The sequence below is a fragment of the Zonotrichia leucophrys genome, chromosome 10, assembly GCF_028769735.1.
Source record: "Zonotrichia leucophrys gambelii isolate GWCS_2022_RI chromosome 10, RI_Zleu_2.0, whole genome shotgun sequence".
NCBI lineage: Eukaryota > Metazoa > Chordata > Aves > Passeriformes > Passerellidae > Zonotrichia > Zonotrichia leucophrys.
The window spans coordinates 11,617,713-11,637,199 of NC_088180.1; the positions used below are offsets into that span (position 1 = coordinate 11,617,713).

Below are 19,487 nucleotides of genomic sequence, written 5' to 3' on the forward strand. Positions count from 1 at the left end.
GGAGAGGGTGCCCCTAAGGCACATTTTGCAGCATTAGAGCAGAAATTACTGATTGATAACAGAGGAAACTTAATACCCTTATTCTGACTTGCTATCTTTGTAGTAAAGCCAAGCTCTTAGAAACAGTTAATTATCACTTCAATACAAATATTTAGATGACAACTGTAAGCCTTCATCATTTCTGCACATATGTTAGAGAACTCTTTTGTTGTCTCAGTATGTGTGAAGGAGGAAGCTAAGATGAACAAGTAAGAACAGATCTGACATCCCTAAAGTTACTGTCAGCAAAAAAACAGTGGAAAGACAAGACAGGTTCTTTGGTCCCAGCTGCCCCCTGAGTTGAATTGAACATGGTGTGAATTGTTGTGCCTCAGTCAGTGCTTCTCTGCACGTGTGGGCAGGCAGTAGCTGAGGCACTGAAGAGAAGGGAAAAAGCTGCTTTTTTTCCTACCTCATAATAAAGTCTGGTTTTTAATCAAGGCTTGAGATGTGCTTAGGCTCTGATACTCTGGCTAGCAGTTTTTCTGCAGTGCCCAAGGTGGTGGATTGATGGGAATTTCCCATTCCTGGTGCTGAGGTCCTGCAGCCACATTGCTGCAGCCTCTGTTGGATCAGCTGGCTGAGCTGAGCTAAGCACTGTCAGCATCCCCAAGGCACTTTATTGATCCTGGAATCAGACTTCATCTCCCCTACCTCCTCTCAGGTAGATTTTTAGCTGCTGCATGTTGGTGCTTGCTGTGTGCTGCTGATGATGTTGGCTGCAGCTGGGAACAGCTGGCCAGGATTACCTTCCTCTCGGCTGTCATGCTGGCTTTACAACTGATTTTTGGCAGAGTGGAGGACTGAGCTACATTCTGCAGCTAGGGAAGATGCTGACATGGCTAATTCCCATCCTTTTGTGGCTTTGCAAGCTCCCTGCCAAATGGCTGCAGTTCTGAAGGGCTGCAGTGTACACAGAGGAAATGGTTCTCCTCGAGCCTACGGGTTGCTGGGGATTTAAAAGAAGTTTTCCCGGGATTGTGGACTTCTGTTGGGCAGTGTTTGAGTGCAGTTTCTGTTTTGAACTTACGGTTTATTGTATGTGTTTTCATGAGATATGTTAAGAACAGATGTTCCTTTGGGAAAATAACCCTGTCCCTTGACAGTAATTTTTTTCCCCTTTGGTTTATGTGCCTGGAATTAAGGCCTATTCTGCCTTACCAAAAGTGCTGTTTGGCAGGGTTCTTGCACCGTGTCCTTTATTAGCAGTGAAGTAATAATACACTGTAAACAATTTCAAGCAAGCTGAAGAGCAGGACAATGCCATCCACATGTGCTGTAGAATGAAAAATCCTGAAGCAGGAATTGCGGGACTTCCTATGGAAATGACTGTGCATTCTCAATATGCCTCATGTATTCTCCACACGGATTGAGAGGTGATGTTTATTCACACTCAGTTGCTGATTTATTCATAATATTTTGAGTTATTTATCCTTGGCTACATGCACACTGTATTTTTTGGTATTTTTATTGCAATGCAGAAAAACAATATCCTGAGATTTACAATATGTGTTTTTAACTGTTGACTCTATTTAACTCTGTTCCTTTGTTTCCCTTCTCCAAATTTATTTCGTATAAATTAATGTAAGGGTAACTCTTGACAGGGCTGTTTACTTTGACAACAATTTCAACAATATATAACAGATATATACATAACATTGTGAATAATCACAGTGGAGATGAAGGTTCTGCTTATCCTCTGGGGAAGCCCATAACCCACGACGCACCTGAGAGTCCAGCCAGAATAGCTGTAATTTGAATGTTAAATGCTGCAATGCACCATGTGCAAGGATTATTTATGGAATAGTTCACAAGTAATATTTAATGATGCCTTTGAAAAAAAAATCATTCAACTTGCCTGAAAAGGAAGAAAAATATCAGTGCAGGTTTTGCTTTGACTATGAGTTCCTTTTTGACTGTATGACCTCATAGGCAAAACAGTGCAGAAGGTGTCTGTACATTAATACATGAAAACCAAATGCTTGTGAGGAAACCTTTAAGTGCATACCTGTTTTATTGGAAACTTCTAATAATGTGCAAGCCTGCTTGGTGTGATGGGATAAAAAGAAATAAGCAATAGGTGAGATCTGTCATGGTCTGCTGTAGCTGGTCTTGATCCAAGCTCTCAGTTGACCATTCCCCAGTATCATGCCAGGAAAAAGAGCTGTAGCTCATTTATTTTAGTGTTTGGTAAAACTTAGCCTAAATTAGCCTAATGGGAGGACAGTCTGCTCAGAGCAGTGGTTTTTATATTTGATGTCCTGTAAAATGAAGTCTGTCCTCTTATTCCTCGGCTGACCCAGATTCTCTGGTTTGGAAAATAAAGCTGTTGCCCTGTTCCAATCAAATGTGAAACTTTAGCCTTGTCAAGGGAATGAGGTGGCAGCAAAGTCCAGGAAAACAGCAATCTGGAGACTTTTCCCTCAATTATCATTTACCTACTAGACTCACAGTCTTTATCAAACACTCAAATGTACTTGATTTGACTCGGAATCAAAATTAGACCTTAAAATTAGTCAAAGAGCCAGAGAGGAATTGTGCAGCTAGCAGTGGATTCAGTGCACTGCAAGTGAGAGCCAGGGGGCTGCTGAAGGCTGGGGTAGTGTCCAGAGCAGGATGTTGGCTCCATGAGCTCGTGTGAAGGTGGCTGGTGTGAGTGATTAATGCCTGGGGCTGCTGTGCTGCACCGAGCAGAGAGGAAGGAAGGAAGAGAGGAGGGAGAGGGAATGTGGATGGAACAGCAAACCACAAAAACATCTCTTTGATCTCTGGGGGTAAGAAAAAAGCACTTAACAGTGAAAGGATGGGAGTGGGGCAAGCTGTGCTGCTGAACTATTTGAAGCTGAATTGTAGGATCCCAAAGAAGCAAAGCAGAGTTTTTATGATGCATAACACCTTAACCGCAGCTCAGAAGCATGGAACAAACATAGAATACCTCACTGCATAGATTCTCTGTAAACTTTCTGAGCATCATGTGTCACCACCTTCCTCCTATTTCATTAATTATCCAATGTGACGGATTTGGAGAAATTGCAAGAAAATACAATTGCACAACTGGAGTTGATTGGGTGTTTTCATAATCTTGGCTATCCAAACTTGCATCATCATTGTGTATCATAACTTGCATTTTTCTGAAAATACTTTTATTTTCTTTGGTCATTTGAAGCCATTTTCCAGAAGAGGACCCTTGCTCATCTCTTTGGATTCTTTGTGGTTGCAGAGTGCGTGAGCTGTGCTCAGTTTAACGGCACATATGGTGTCTTGAGACTGACATCATTCCAAGGCTGTGCCACCATGTGGTATTTAGAAAAGGAATTAGGGATGAGCATATTGTTTGTTGCCAAAGAAATGAAGTCTGAACTCCTTCCTGAAAGGTAGGTGATGGCACTGCTTGAAAGCTCTAGACCATGAGACAGAGCAGTGGATCTTGGAGTGAAGACTGGCAGGTGTGTGCAGAACATTTCTCATGGAGACATCAAAAAGTCCAGGAAGTTTCCATACGAGCTTTTTTTCTTCATGTTATCCTGTATTTCCTATTTCTCTCACTTCACTGCTTCTGAAATGCTTTTCTCTGGCAGCCACATGAGAGAAAACAAAAATTATTTTGATCACTGGGCCTCAGTCTGAGATTGGGGCTCAGACTGCAATCCAGTGGGATGGACATCAGCCCTGGGGCTGCTGTGTCACAGCTGATACGGTACTTTCTCCCTCTTGACAACTCCTAAAGAGGTGAAAAAAAGGACATAAAATTACAATGTTTGCAGCTGTTTGTTCTTGTTAATGAGATGGGATTTTTTTCAGCTGCAGAATGATGCTGTAGATGTTTGTGGAGTGTCAGTATTGTAGGTGATGGAAATTGCAAACCTGTGTGTCTTATCCTGCTTAGTACTTCCCCTATGTGACTGGCTGTGCTAGATTCTCTGGCTTTTGAAATTATTAGAACTCAAACTATTAGAATTATTGAAATTATTGTATTTCTAAAAAGAGAAAAACCAGCAATCACTCTAGATTTTCAGTTAGGTTTTGTATTCACTCAAGAAAATTCTAACTTAAAAAATGTTACAAACAGAACCTATATGAATGTTTTCATTCTTCCTTCCATAGTTTCCTGTTTTGTGTTGCTCCCAAGAGACAGGGGAGGTGATCCTTTGCAGCAGCACAAGCCATTGAATCCCCCACAGCCAAAATGTTGCCCTGCAGCATTTCAGCACAACACAGGGCAGCTCACTGCCATTAAACTATGGGGGTTTGTTCTTTGGTCCTATCTAAATGTGCCTCCCTCTTCCTGGAAAATTAAATGGTTTGAGTCCAAATGGGACTTGGGTGCAGGCAGCACTTTCCTATTTCCTCAGAGGGACTTCTCTGAGGTTTCTTAAGGCACAGCAGGGTGTTGCTGGCATTCTCAGCTCTCTCCTCTGAAGGGGTGTACAGCTGGGCTGGATTACTTTTTAAAGGCTAGAAAGCAATTGAAATCACTGTTGGAACAGCTTTGGTTCCTGCATCCCCAAAGTGGGAAGGATGGGTTGCTCCAGTGTAAGGCCGTGACTAAGCGGATGCTGAAGCTCGCCCAAAGCCAGCTCATTGCATCTCTCCCAGTTCTGGGTTTCTGTTTTCCTCTCCCCATCCTAACCCTGCCTGGGGGAGGTGTGAGGCTGCACTTTGTCCCCTGACACAGCAACCCTGCTGTAAACTTTCAGACTTTTCCTTATCTCAAAGGACAATTGCAGCTTCCTTTGAATCAAGACATTTCTTGCAGCAACAAACTCATTGCTTTAGGAAAACTAGGCATCTCCCAATCTCCTTTTTACTTCCCTCTTTGTTAGGACTTTTTGTTGGCATTGTGCCAAGATCTTTCTTTTTACAACCAAGATAAAGTTGTTACTTAGATTTTTTTTTTTTTGGCATAGAAGTGAATTTGCATAAATGTGATTTGCTATTACAGTTCCAACAAGTCTGAATGGAAATCTTTTGGGGTCTGCTGGGGCCCTTTCCTTACTGTGCAAATGTTTAAGAGAAGAAATAATGAAAAAAACAAGTTTTTTAAATGAAAAAATACTATATATATGCAAAGGAATTTATTAAAAATGTCATTCAACTCTGTAGCTAATAGTTTCTCCTCTATGGCTTTTTCAAAAAATTGCTTATTAGAAAAACAACTACCACACTGAGGAGAAGAATTAGGGCTATTTCAAGCATATTATTTCACAGTTTCTTGCCAGTGGGAGACTCAGGGAGGGGGCTGGGGGCTTACAGTGGCTAGACAGACCATTAAATTGGTATTAAACACTTTTCCATATGAAGGAAGTCACCTTCTGCCAAAAATCCAGGAGCAGAGGGATTGGTTTCAATGCAAGTTGTGCTGGGATGGGGCTAGATAAACTTTGAAAAATGAAAAGGTCGCTGGGGTCAGAGTGCAGGCTGCAGAGCCTGTCTGGCTGGCTTCCTTATAGACTCTTGGAGAGCTGGCACACCAAAGCAGCATGACGTCCTGCATAAACATTCGATCCTCCTGACCAGTTTTTTCCATGGTATTAACTTTCTTAGCAGGGAAAAAAAAAAGTATATAAAAATGACCAAAGCTGTTTTATATCAATTTTCACCATGCAGAGGCACAGAAACATTTCTGTGTTGTGTCCAAAGCAAAAGGGAGGGCAAAGGCAAAAAGAGCAGCTTGCCAAAATACTTAGATAGATTCACAAACTGCTCCGGTTCCTAAAATAGCAGCTTAGCACAACAGAGGGCTCCTCTGCAACTATGATAAAATTCACTGCTATTGATTTTTCAGCTGGTTAATGAAGTGGAAAAGATAAATAATATAAACCATGCAAATTTAGGAAGATGGAAAAGAAAGTTAAATGATTCTTTTAGACACCCAAATTAAAGAAATGTTAGAGGGCTGGCTAAATCTCCAAAGCAAAGAGAACCTGGGTGGAACAAGAGAGGCAGGTCTGTGACTGAAGGGAATTGGTGCTGTGTAAGGAAGGGCACAGGTACGTTTTCCTGTTGTTTTGTGTGTCCTTGGCTTTGGGGACTCAAGTCAGTCCCCTGGCAGTTCCCAGGCTGAGCTTTGTGCTGTGCTCTGGCCCCTGGAGAGCCTGGTGTCCCTCGAGACCTCAGTGTGCAATGCAGTTGTACTTGGTTTGGAACAGACAAACGTGGGCAGCAGTGTCCTGGGTAAACTGAGCATGGAGAGGCTGAAACCTTGGCTGGACTGATGCATTTCACTTTCCTGGAAGGCAGAGCCAAGAAGAATTAAGGATTGGCCCGTTTCTTCTATTGTAAAGAACATCCCTTCTCCTGGCTTGGCCTTCGTGCACATCGTGCTTCAACTTCAAAATACTGATCTCAGCTCAGTAAAGGCAAACAAGCAGAAAATCTTCACTGTGCTGTTGTAAACTTTATTTTATATGCTGGAGTTTTTTGTTTATGCTTTAACATAGGACCTAGATTCTGGAATGAACTGATGAAGTTCCTCATCAGAGCAATGAGAAAGTGCATTGGGCACTGAGTGAAAGCTCAGAGCACTCTGCATGGGAATCCTCCAGCACAGAGCTTTGTGCTTGGAAGCAGCTCTGCTAATTTCCTGAGGAATTTGTGTGGCATATCTGCATTAGCTGATGGTATTGTAGCAGCAAAGCTTAACTCTGAGGGAATTTGGAGCCATTAAATAGAGAGGCAGGTCTGTATTGTCTATACAGGATCATCAAGGTTTGTGACATCTGCTGGTTTGTGGTATTTGAAAGAGAGAAAAAAATTGCTTTCTGTTTTAAAGCTTGAAGTTATTTTTTTCCTGAATACATCTCTGTTTACAGAGCTATTTTGCTGTTCAACCTCTTCTGGATGCCCTCAAGGTCTGGATGCTGCCATCCTATACCTGTAATGTGACCAAAAAAACCAGTTCTCCTCCTGGAGCTGTGGGACAGTTTGGCCATAGCCTTTTTATGTACCCACAGGTAATGTGTTGCTTGCTGAGGATTCTTGTGATCAAAGTGCATTTTGGAGGTGGTGGCTCACATTTGGAGACATGCACTCCTGCCATTAGGCTGGCAGAAAACTCATTATGTATTGGGGAGGCTTGGGTTTATTGCATAAAACTTCCACATCTGGTAATCAGAAAAAAGAGGGATATTCCAGGTGATATCCCCTTCCATGATATGACCCCTGTGAGAGAGTAATGCAGGAAGAGACTTGAATGACACAGAAGACCAATGGAGGCTGCATATAAGAGGGGAAATCAGGATCAAATGACAAGACAAAGTCAGGCAGAGAAGATTTAATATGTTGCACTAAAAGCTGAAAATAACTCAGAGAGATGATAAAATCTCCAGCTTAAGGCAAAGAAGAGTGGAAACCACAGAAATGACCATAGTCCATTTTTATTTTAACCACTTGCAGGAAGGTGATGAGTCCCCACTTCCAATCTCTTTGATTTATCAGCAAGGTGAGTTTCCTGCTATGGAAAGTAGAGCAGCACAACTGCCAAAGAAGGAGGAAGAGCTCTGCAAGGAGCAGGAGGAAGAGGAGAAAACCCATTTGGATGGGGAGAGGAACGTGCCAGAAACACAGAAGTCAGAGAGCAAGAGTTATGCTGCCCCTCAGGAGGTGAACAATATAAAAAATAATGTCATGATTTCAGATATGGAATAGACACAGGTAAATGAAACAATCTGAAATTAACTAATTTTTGTGGATATCTGAGTGCAGAAAACTTCACTCTTGAAACTCTATTACTCTGCTAGGTCAGTGTAAGGTCAGCTGTCCAATAAGTTACAGGGCTATGTTAATTTGTTCCACCTTGGGTCTGAAGCCTATAATGAAGTGAAACAGGACTTTATGGAAACTTCTTTACTAAAGTAAAAGCTCTGATTTTCAGGTCCTGTCATTTACATTCCCTGTCTGGACCTGAGCAGAGGTCCTCTCAGAGAGCTTGAAAAGCTTCTGCTAAAAATATGTTAATAAATAAATACATGTATAAACAATACATGCATATACAATTTTAATATGTTTTTTTTTTTTAACACAGGTTTTTGGGTTTTTTGGTTGACTGTTTTGAGTTTGTTTTTTTTTTAATTAATACCTTCTTTCTTGATAATGTTCTCAGAAATTGTAACTGAGTTCACTGTCAATTGTTTTGCACAGCAAAGGTTAAAACTTTCCTGACAAAAATGCAGCCCAGTAGCTGAATGCATATATCTGCCTGTGTGTTGTTTGGTCCTCTGGGGAAAAGGACAGGTCACAGAGAGGTACAGACCTTCCTCCTTAGCTAAAGTGCTCGAGGCTTTGAACTGAAGTATTTTCATATGTGGATGTGTGGGTATTGCTACAAATAGATAATGTATTGAGCTTTAACAGTGCAACAGGATACAACTGGAAAATAGACTTGAATAATTGCACAGCTGTAAATAAGATTTAATGTTCTCCATGTTCACTCTTCCACATTGTCAGACATCCTTTCTAACTGTAGAAATTCACAGCTCTGAAGTGTTCACAGAAAATCAACAGAAGACTAGCTTGTAAATATTTTTTTCAGGTTTAACTGGGGTTCAAACAGAGACCATGTGCTCAAATACCTCCATTTCCATGAAGCTACTTTCCATTCTGAGCTTTGCAGATCAGGCCAGTCATTATTAGCCCAGCATTATTCATCCTCATTCTTTCGGATAAACCATTCATTGTCATCATGTTAATATTTGTTATGTGGGTTCATTTTATGTGGTGTTTTTCTTTTTTCCCAATTTCCTCTACTGCTTCAATAACGCTTCCATTTCTTGCAAGACTTAATTTGAAACTATTTAAGTTTATTATTTCAACTTCCAAAGATGATTATTTGGCATTGAGTAAACAACCTTAGCTGGGCACTTGCTGACATTCCTCCATAATAACTCTCTGCCCCTATTTTATCACTTATAGAATTGCTTTCTAATCCATTTTATGGGTCTTTTTAAAAATAGCTTTCTTACATAATAGATAGTAACATTTGTTATAAAATGAAAGTAAAACCAATTAAATCTGCCTTATTGTATTTACAAAAGATTGATGTGTGTAAAGTCTAACAGCTTATTTGGGGATTTTAATTTAAAAGTGCCCTGCAATAACATTCTCTTGTGTTCTGGGAGCCAGCAGTAATGGAGAAGCCACTGCCTGCAGAGATGCTGAACTAAATTAAAGTATTGTGTGCTGGTATTCGAGCATCTGCCTCATACGTTAATCTCTGGGAAATACTTGAAAATACCCTAAAGTAGCAGCCATTTCTTTGTTTAAGTTTGAAAGCTTTTTGTATCTATTCTCATTAATGCTGTAGTGCAGAAGATTTGCTGTTCAGTAAATGAATTGAACAGAAGCTTCTGCAAACCAAGAACAGATTGCAGCTTCCCCATTTCAGTCTCCATTTTACTTTTGTTGTGTGTAAAGGATTTAAATTTGAGCTCCAGGGACCTGGATTTTACTGTATTTCCTTCAACATATGTGCTCCCTGTGATACAGAAGCAAAATAGTTGGACTTACGTGAATACTGCAAAAATTTGAATATTATGCTGCCTGAATGATTGAGGATTTTTTACCCCACCTTAGTCTTTCTCTTGAGTTATATATACACATATGAGATTCTAAGTGTATGGTTTCTCTGGAAGGTGGCTTTAAAACTGCTTCATCTTCATTGTAAAGTCTTTTTTTTCTTCTCCTTTATAACATTTTCATTCACCCAGCTCTGGATCAGAAACAATGCCATGTGATTTACAATCGAGCATGACATAAATAGTTGAAGCTGTAAGAGCAGCATGTAGTAAACAAACAGACTGTAGGCAGTAATATATTTGAATACAGGATTTTTATGCATGAATAATCCATGAGTTTATAAAAACCAGTCTGTTTATAGATAATTTAGGAATAGAAGAATGCTTTTATTCATGAAACGACTTATCTTCTCCAGCTTAACAAACAGCTCCATGAAATGCAAGAAAAGAAGAGTTGTGACCTACAGATTTGGCAAACTTAGCTGTTGCTATTTCAGAAGATAAAAGTGTGCATCCATAAGGACAAGGCCTGCAAATGGAGAGAGCATCTCTGAGCACACTCCCTTAATGCTGATTTCTGCACTGGTACCAAAGCTGCAGGTGAGCATCCTTGAACATCCTCAAACATCCTCCTGCAGCTCAGCTGAGTGAAAATATTATTGTCTCCTGCTACTCCTTTCCCCAGCCTGGACATTAAACCCCTTTTGTACTGCTGGAGGAGCTCCCTTTTTGACAAAGCAAATGGATTGGCAAAACCATGTTATTTGTTTAGGAGGGGAGGTCTGTGAGCAGCTCCTAGGCGATCTGCAGGGACAGTTACAAGTGGAACAAGGGAATGATGTGTGTCCATCCCCTGGTTCTGCCTCTGGCCCATAATTTAAGTGTTGCCATGCCAAGTAAATCATCAGTAAGAGGAGAAATGGCAGGATGTGCATCCTGGCACAGACCACAGCCCTTGGAGTGCTGAGCAATCAGGGCAGAGTGCAGGAAGGCCAACATCTGTGTGTCAGTCTGGCCTGGAAGAAGGCAGGTGCTTCACAAATAATGACTGTGACATTTCTGAGCCTTTCACTTCATTGTTTTTCTTCAGCCAAAAGTATCTGTTGAACTAAATTATACATATAGTTTATCATCATTTTGAAAATCATTTTTATACCTAAGAAATTCATTTCCTTGTCCAAAGAGAGTCCATCAGCTCCCTTCTCATCTGACCTCTGTTTTGCTTCTTTAAAGAAGCAAAACTTGCTGATGCAAGTTTCTTTAATGGTTTATCATAAGATCTTTATGCCTTTCACCTTAGTTCTCTTGTGTTTAGAAACAGTACTTGCAAAGAAGGAGGCTCTATTAGGATAAATTAATATGAGTGCTTGTAATTAGAAAGTGGAAATAGTAAAAGCTAGTTTTAAAATGCTTACAAAGAAAACAATTTGAAATGGGAAATCAGAAAGGCACTGTGTAGAGAAAATGATGAAGGGATTAGGAGAGTGTGGTGGTATTTCAAACTGAGGTTCCTTATATGTATTTAATTAAGAGCCAATAAAGTAGGATTTAAATATACATAAACTAGACACAGTAGAAACTTGTTAATTTGCACTCTAATAATTTGCAGATTTTATAATTTGTGAAAAGAAAAAAAAATTCAAAGCTTCCTGCTGCCTTGCAGCAATGGTTTAAACTAGGGGCAATAGTGAAAAACCTAACATTAACACTTTTGTTTCTTTGACAAGTGTACTGGAAAGCAGTGGCTACACTTGTGATTGTGTTGTAAGGGATTAACCACTAGATCATAATAATTAATACACCATAAAATGCACTTTATTCCTACTCTTTCAGACAGCAGACTTCAACTCTCTAAGATTTTCATTGATTTGGAGCTGGCCATAAATAAGCATAAAGTCAGAAATGCAATGATTTGCAGTAACTCTCAGGCATTAGAATCACAAATCACCACGAACAGCATGGAAGCTTTTAAACACATGCCTGGAAATTCCTATTTATTGTTGGAATCTTGTCCTTCAGGAGGTTTTGTCAGCCGTGGAGGGTGGCAGGAGGATGCTGCTGCTGCAGGTCACTGTGTCTGCAGGGCTGGGTCCCAGAGCTCAACCTCAGTACAGGAGAAGGAACAGAGAATGGTCTGGTTTCAGTGATGTTGATTTTTCTAATGGGAATCCTGATAGGCCAGCTCCTGCCCATTATTCCTAATTATTAATTAATGTAGGTCTGATTTTATTGCCCTCTCACCTGTGCAATAGATCACAATGCTCAGTGATACTATTTAGGTGTCTTTTCCTTTTTATTTATTTGCATAGAAGGTAAATTGAGCTTAATGTTATTCTGTGATTAAAATATTTGACTGATTTTTTCAGCCACTTTTAACCTGTTATATGCAATATTTTCCAATGAGGTTGTTCACATAGAGTCTAGGAAATAAACCATAGAGAAATTCCAAACATATTTCATACACTTAATTAATTAATTTTGTAATTAGGTTGAGATGTTAAATATGGTTTTGTTTCTGAAATAACTTTTACTTATGTGAATTATGGTTCAGTGTTCAATTTTTATTATCACCGCAACATTTTAGAATATTTTCCTTTGAATTTCAGTTGTGTGAACTGGCCTTGATATATGCTGCCCTTGATACACACTAAATCAGGAGAAAAAAAAAACCACAAAAACCAAATAAAACTGCAATATGACCATATCAGATGAAGATATTCCAGTCTACTTTAATCCTAATTCCAGTTACCTGGAAACTATCTACCCAGTTATGTGTAAAAACTTGGAGGGATGGTCCATTGAGTCAAAATGTTTTGTCTGACAGGTAATTGCAGCACTTGGTGTCTCCAGCAGGGAGTTGCCCACATAGAGCTCTGGGCAGAGCAGGACCCATTTTTATATATTCTTCTTTTGTGGTGTATTCGGTTAATCAAATCTATTTCTCTGCAGCTTTCCTTCTGCAGCCAAGGTAGAGGATTTGCATTGTGACTCCAATTAGCTTGGAATTAATATGAACTTATGTTCAGCAGCTGATGTTTAATGTATGTCAGATTAAGTGGTTCTTTGATAAACTGGCTGTGAGGATTGTTATGACAATTCCTGTGACTGAGCTGCAGTAGTACCATGTGATTAACAGAGATAGTTCTATCTTGTGCTGTACCCTGCTGCCACAGAACCAGCCAGATCAGCTTTTAAGGCAAAATTTGTTTAAGAACAAACAAACCAAGCCCTCAGAAACTAAAACCCCATACAAAATAAAACACACATACACAAAGAGAAGTTCCCTCCAGACAATTGAAACATCTGTTCTTGTTGCAGTAAGTAGCAAGGATCAGAATAATTTCCAAATGGCTTAGGAAATTATTTTTCTGCTTTATTTTTATCTATTTTGTATTTTCAATGAAATAAAGGGTCAAAAATGGAAACAGGACATATTAGAAATGCTGAGAAAATGCTTGCATTGCATGTCATTGGTAAAAACCCCAAACAGTAAACATTCAGTGTCTGAGCCAGCCAGGTGTTGCAGGGTTTGGCCAAGCCCAAATCCTCCACAAAAGGATCTATTTTTTAGCATTTGTATTGCAAGGAAATGTTGGTTTCTGCAGAGCTGAGGCTCTAGCAAGAAATCAGTAGACACTGGTGAGTGCAGTGCTCACCTTTCAGAGTGCCTGTACTTCCAAACATCTCTCATGTAAGGCTTTTGCCAAGGCTCATTTCAGCAGAAATTGGTTTCCTGGTTTTTTAGGGGCATTTTTCCCCTGAATAAAGTGAGATCATCTTGTCAAGAAGTTTTCTTCTGCCTCTGTTGCAAGTGGTCCTGTTTTTTCACGATCCCTTTTGCAAAAAGGCAAATTTTTTGCCTTCACTATCCCTATTTGCCTTTTTGTCCCAAGGTCTGGAGGAAATCTGTCCAGGATGAGGCAGAAGGAATCTTTGGGCAATGGAGGAATCCCGCAAAAGAAAAGCAGTGCAATTTGCTGCATCAGTCCCTGGCCAAAAGGAGATGAGCAGAAACATTCTCCTGGCAAGAATATGCTCAAGGATGTAATTAGCAACAGTGATAAAAGAAGAGACATGGAAACATGAAATTAAATGAGCTAAGTATGCAAACCTGTTCTTGCAGTGGGTCACTCAGTGATGCTTAAAACAAATGTGAGTGGGCAGTATTAGCTTAATTCCTAATTTTATATTCATCTGCTGGTCCTTACAGCAAATATTCATACCTCTGTTTTGAAAAATCCCACATCTGTGTCAGATTGGCACCATGAGGGTGTGGGGGCTTTGGTGTCCCTGCTGGGGCAGTCTGGGTCACCTGGGCATCAATTTTATGACCTTCCCCCTTTAGTTTTACATCACAGCTGACAAAGCAGTTTATCTTTTATGTATTTTTCTAGTGTACTTTTTCAGCTGATTTTTTAAAATTGAAATTTATAGTTGAGCTTATCTTTGAAAAAACTCCTTTGAATTCTTCATGGTAGTCAGGATGTTTTCCAGCATTCCTTTAACCATTTTTAAATTGATTTGCCTCAGTAGCAAATATCAGTAGTTTAAGATTTATGATTTTCTTCTTCATATAAATGTTTCCCCTAGGATTAAGCTTGAGATAAATTCCTTCATGTTGCTGCCCACTACTTGCATTCATGGGTAAATTAAACTGTCTGGTTCCTTGTCGCTGATTTTTCAAATTAAATTAAAATTGCAGAAGCGTTTTTGATGCCAAAGATTAAACAGGTGTTGGTGGATATATCAGGTTTTGACAAAGGTTTGGCAGGTATTGCTTAAAGTAGAATGGTTTTTTTATATTATTTATTTTTAATTTTAGCTTTCCTGGCCTTTCAAGGGTCCTCAGAAGTGAGATGGATTGTTATAATGCTTGTCACAGTTTTTTCTCATGCACCCCTAAACCAGGAACATGTGAGATGAGGAACTCTTCATCTGGAGGGATATGTGTAATGGCTGATACCAAAAGCTGTTCACCCCTCCTCAGTGATTACAGCCCCTTGGGAGCTGTTCCCCAGTTCATGATATCAGCTGAGATCACTCTCTTCCTGCTCTGATCTGGCTGCTCTGGTATTTTGTCTGTGCTGACCCTGGAGCTCGTTCCTTGTGCTGATTAATGTCTTCATATGGTCCTGAATCTCCCTGTCCTGCGTGTCTGCCCCTGCTTCTTCTCCTGTGCTGTTACCTTGTGAGTGATTTCTCATAATTGCAGCAGGTTTTTGTGAAGACACATTGCCTGCTCTGTCCTGCCAGACACAGTCCTCCGGGTCCCAGGAGCTGGAGGGCAGCCAGGCAATATTCTGCAGCTGCTTTGTGAAAATCCCAGGGGCTCAGGCCTCAGTGAGGTTGGACTCAGACACGACCAGATGTCGAGAATTCTTACCAAGCACATCCTGAGCTTCAAAATGTTCACAAATTCTTGTGAATAATGGTCCATCCTACCTAAAGGGTGCTGCTTTAATGTGTGTTCTATCTCAGTTCAGACTCCCTATCTCATACAAGTTTAGAAGGAAGAAAAATCTGTAAACCATCTTCTAATCTGTTAACCATCTTCTACTCAACTAAATACAGGCCAAGACTTGTCCTGGTAGAGCTAAATAAAAGCAGGTTTAATGCATTTCTAGCTGTTTGAGGTATTGTCCACATACTGAAGTGTTTGCTTTTTCCACACCCTGCTGTACCAATTGCCACACAAGGAATGGCAAATTGCTGATCTAATTCCATGAAACATCATGTGGTGGCTCCTCCACCCTTGGTCAATTCTCCTAGAAAGTCAGAGCTGCTCTGGAAACTATTTTTTGCTGTTGGAAGAGTTTAAAGGAGCTGCCTCCCAGCAGTGAGTGGAGCCTGTTGTGCCTGACAGATGTTTGCAGTCCTGCCTCAGAGCTGCGTGAGCTCACATCCGACCGAGCCTGCTCCTGACACAGCACATCTGAGAGGGCTCCTTTGCTGAGTGCCATTTGCTTTTCCACCCAACTGAGCTAATGTGCTGTGTGCAGGGATACCCTGCAGCCAGCACCCAGGGCTCTGAGGGATCTCTCAGGCAGTTCTGGGCTTGTTCCCTCCCTGGAGCCTCCTGATCTGAGTGTTGTGAATAACACAAAGCTCGTCCTCAGTTGTGTGTGCTCTAGTGGAAGTGGCAGGTTCCTAAAGTGGAAGGTAGGATGACTTAGGCATTGTCTGGAAGTGGAGAGGTGAAACCTGCTGTGTTGTTCTGGGAGCTGTTTCAGCTTGGCTTATCTGTTGGTGCTCCTGCCCTTTGTCTTCTTTCTCTGACTACTGGGTGTTTGTAACACAGGATTTTTTTTTTCTTATTTATAGTAAACCTGAGAGGTGAACCTGTCCTCCATTGGAGCCTGTGGGATTTTGCCCACTGCAATGAAAACAATTGAAAAGGGCACTGTAAGGAACACTATGCTGTAAAAATCATATGCTTGCTGTTCTCAGTTTTGTACCTCTCACTGGTGATTAAAATGTAAGTTTCTGTTTTGATATCAAAGTTAAACTTAGCAAAATCCAATTTTTCTCTGTGATTTTGCCTTTTTCCTTTTTCCATGTTCTTTACAGTGCTCTACAAAGACTCACATCCTGTCTTTCATTAAGTGTTCCACTGGCTTGCTGAGCATTGCAGAAGAGGTACAGCATTGCCTCAGGTGAGTTTTAGCAGCCAGGGTGTGGAGCTTTACTTGAGAGTCTGAAAAACTAGAAGAGTTTGACTTAATGCTTTTTATTAGAATTTTGCTTTCTTGCAAAAAGTAGGATTTTGTTTGTTTTCCTTTCTTGGTAAATGAAGGTCTCTGAAGTAAATGTGATGTGTTTTTCTTCAGTCAGGATTTAGCTCTAGGAAAAATGAGCCTCTCCCTGTTTCACTGCCACTCTCGTCTGGAGGGATCTGTGTCTAACCAGAAATGTAAATACCTGCTTGCTTCCCCAGCTTAACTTCTGAAAAGCTTGGAAAGTAATTTCCTTCTCATTGAGAATTTAAGATGTTTTATTACTTCTTAGATTAAAACAGCATCTGCAGCTATATAAGCCAAAGTTCCTAAAGCATTTCAGTTTCATCTCTTAGAAGGCCATAGTCCTATTTTAGAAATCAGTCACCTGTGCCCCCTGTTCACACTGGGATGTAAGAAGCATTTGATCTTTCTCAGGTCTGTCTGTCAGTAACATACCCACGGAGCTGCTCCTTGTGCCGTGTTTGATCCCTGAGTCCATCCATCCATCCATCCATCCTGGCCAAGTGTGTCAGTGTGTCACTGCTGGTGAATGACACTTTCCTTTTTCACAGTCTGTGCCCCTCCCTATTTATCATTCATTTTGCCTCATGTTGACTGTGTATCCTCAGCATCATCTCTTCTGCCTTTTCCTCTTTTTTTTTAGTTGCTGGTTATGCCCTATCCCAGCTCATTTCATTGCTTATTACTGCTGCTGTATTTATTGATGGATGGCTCATTTCATTCCAAGCCACATAATCTGCACTCCTTCCTTTGCTGAAACTTGAAAAATGCACTTGGAGAAATATTTGAGGATAGGACAGTTTGTGCACTTCAGGCCAAATTAGAGACACAAATCTCATCATCTTTATTAGGGTGTGCATCTAATGTTTCACACAGCACTGGGGAAATTTATCTCCCTGCCTCTGTTTCTCAATTAGGTCACAAATTATCCCTGATTATATTATGGTTACTGACACATCAGTGCTGCTTTTTTATTTTACCCTACCTTTCTTTTTAAGAGCTCTCATGCTGTGTCTTGCAGGTAAGGCAACTAATGGTTCTACTGCTTGTAATGCAGTGATAAAATCCTCGCTGCCTGCAGTGGGCAGAGGATCAATCCTCATTTCTGCCTGTCCTGATGTCCTTTTTCCCCACCTGGTGCTGGAGTGCTGAGTGTCTTGTTTGGCACAGTGGGAGGGGCACGGGCACGTCTGTGGTTTCTGGAAATGCTGCCAATGCAGTTGTCACATGCTGCTACTAAATATTGCATTTCTGTGGGTTTGGAAAATCAAAACAACCACCTTCTCACAGTCTCCCAACTGCAGTTCTTTCTGTCAAGTCAATGAAAGGTTTTGAGATTTTGCTGCTTTATTTTTATGTCATAACCTAATTCCAAAATAATCAACTGCACCTAGCCAGTACAGCTGTAATACAGAATATGCAGATATCTGTACTGCAGAGTTAAAAATATGAGAAAAAATGAGTAATGGTGCTTAAAGAGTAATGCATGTAAAGTCAAACACTCATGGATAGGAAGGATGAGATTAAAATTCCCACTTACAGGCACTTCTAGGATTTTCAGAAGGATCTAACCAGGTGAGGTATGTAGTTCCCATAGGAATGTATGAAATATGATCTAAACCATTAAGTACTCTTGAAAATGCAGTTGTTGATCTGTATTTTTGGATATCTATATACTTTCAAAAGTAACCCTGGTAGGTGGGAAGTCTGTATCTAGCTGGAAGTCAATGGGATTTAGCCATTAGTGGTTTTGTATTGGTACTAAGCCCTATATTTGTATGGGAAAAAAATTCTGAAATACTAGGCCACTTGCCACAAAAAAGGGTCTTCCTTGGATTTTTAGGGGATTTCCTTTAGAACATGTCTGAAAAAGGTCAATTGGAATGAATTAAAATATATAAAGTTTTGAATTGTTCACAGAAGTGAGGCCATTGCAAAAACTATCCAGTATATCAAGTTCTTAAAACATAAAAAGCAAGTGTGTTTTGCTTTTGAATGATTAATCTTAATCCAAATTTTTTTTCAGGTTAAGCATGAATTTTCTTTTTCAGTACTGTGCCAAGTTTTTCCTCTTTGAAGATATCATTAAAAACACCTCAAAGTTCCTCTGCCTCACACAATGTTGTTTTCAGGAATTGCTTGAGGTAAGCAGAAATGTAACTTGGTGTTATAAGGTGAATCATTAGGAAATGAGAAAAGAGATGAATTAATGTGCTGTCCATGAAATTAGCATTCTGATAATTGTTTGGTTTGTAATTATATTGGGTTTAATCTAACAATAATACTAAGGAATTGTGGGTTTTAAAACCATCCTTTGTTTGGGGGAAAATTTTAATTTCTTTAAAACAATTCTTTTGCATCTATGCTTTTTTAAGTTTCTCTTTTTTTTTTTTTTTTTTTTTTTTTGCTAAACCTCGAATGAGCTGTTTATACAACAAATACATTAACCTGGAGGATAGTTCCATTTCAAAAAGAATGAAGGACAAAATTGAATGTGCACCGTTCCTAAGGTAATGGTAGCACAATGTACCTAGCTGCTTTGTCGTTGTAGTCTCATCAACACTGAGCTTCTCAGAATTCTTGGGGATGTAGATCGCTTCTGAGGTGTGAAAGGTGATAACCACTCTCCAATTTTACTACTGATTGGCCTCTCAAATGAGGTGTGTGCTCTGACATCTCCCTGCTTTGAAGATTTAAAGACCTCAAATACTGAGAAAAAGAGACTAACCTTGAAACTCCTGTCCCAAAATTCCCTTTATTTTGCACTATTGCTTTGCTGAATATATTAACTTGTGGAAAACCCTATAAAGGAAGATAATATGCCTTGTGTTATCACAAATTTAAGTCCCATGCCAGATAATTCCTAGTGAAACATTTTTGGGGTGACTCCTGTGTTCCAAGGAACAACTTCTAATGAGTGTAAAGCCTCAATGTTATATATTTTCCATCTATCAGAGGTATTTCTGATTCTGAACTGTTGCTGAAATTAGGATTCTAACCAACTTTTATTGAAATTTATAGTATTTAGGAAAAGAAATACTTTTAGCAATTTGACAAGTACAATTTTCCCTAGAATGTTTTACAGTCATCAGAATGTCAGGAATTTGTTGAACTTAAATGAATGTAATCACACACTAAACTTTGCTCTGGTAATTTCAGAAGACAGCTTTGTAGAGTTTTGCTCTCCTTGTTCTCTTAT

General features: G+C 39.9%; 1 long non-coding RNA gene across 1 annotated transcript in view; it reads left to right on the forward strand.

Moving 5' to 3' along the window:
• The window catches only part of LOC135452358 (uncharacterized), a 167,757-nt gene extending 149,325 nt beyond the window's left edge, over window positions 1-18,432 (forward strand). The window contains exons 2-7 of the long non-coding RNA XR_010441597.1: window positions 6,852-6,992; window positions 7,435-7,692; window positions 9,968-10,151; window positions 15,873-16,026; window positions 16,119-16,204; window positions 18,315-18,432. This is a non-coding gene — a long non-coding RNA (uncharacterized LOC135452358). The remainder of the gene's footprint in view (window positions 1-6,851; window positions 6,993-7,434; window positions 7,693-9,967; window positions 10,152-15,872; window positions 16,027-16,118; window positions 16,205-18,314) is intronic.
• The last annotated feature ends 1,055 nt before the right edge of the window (window positions 18,433-19,487 follow it).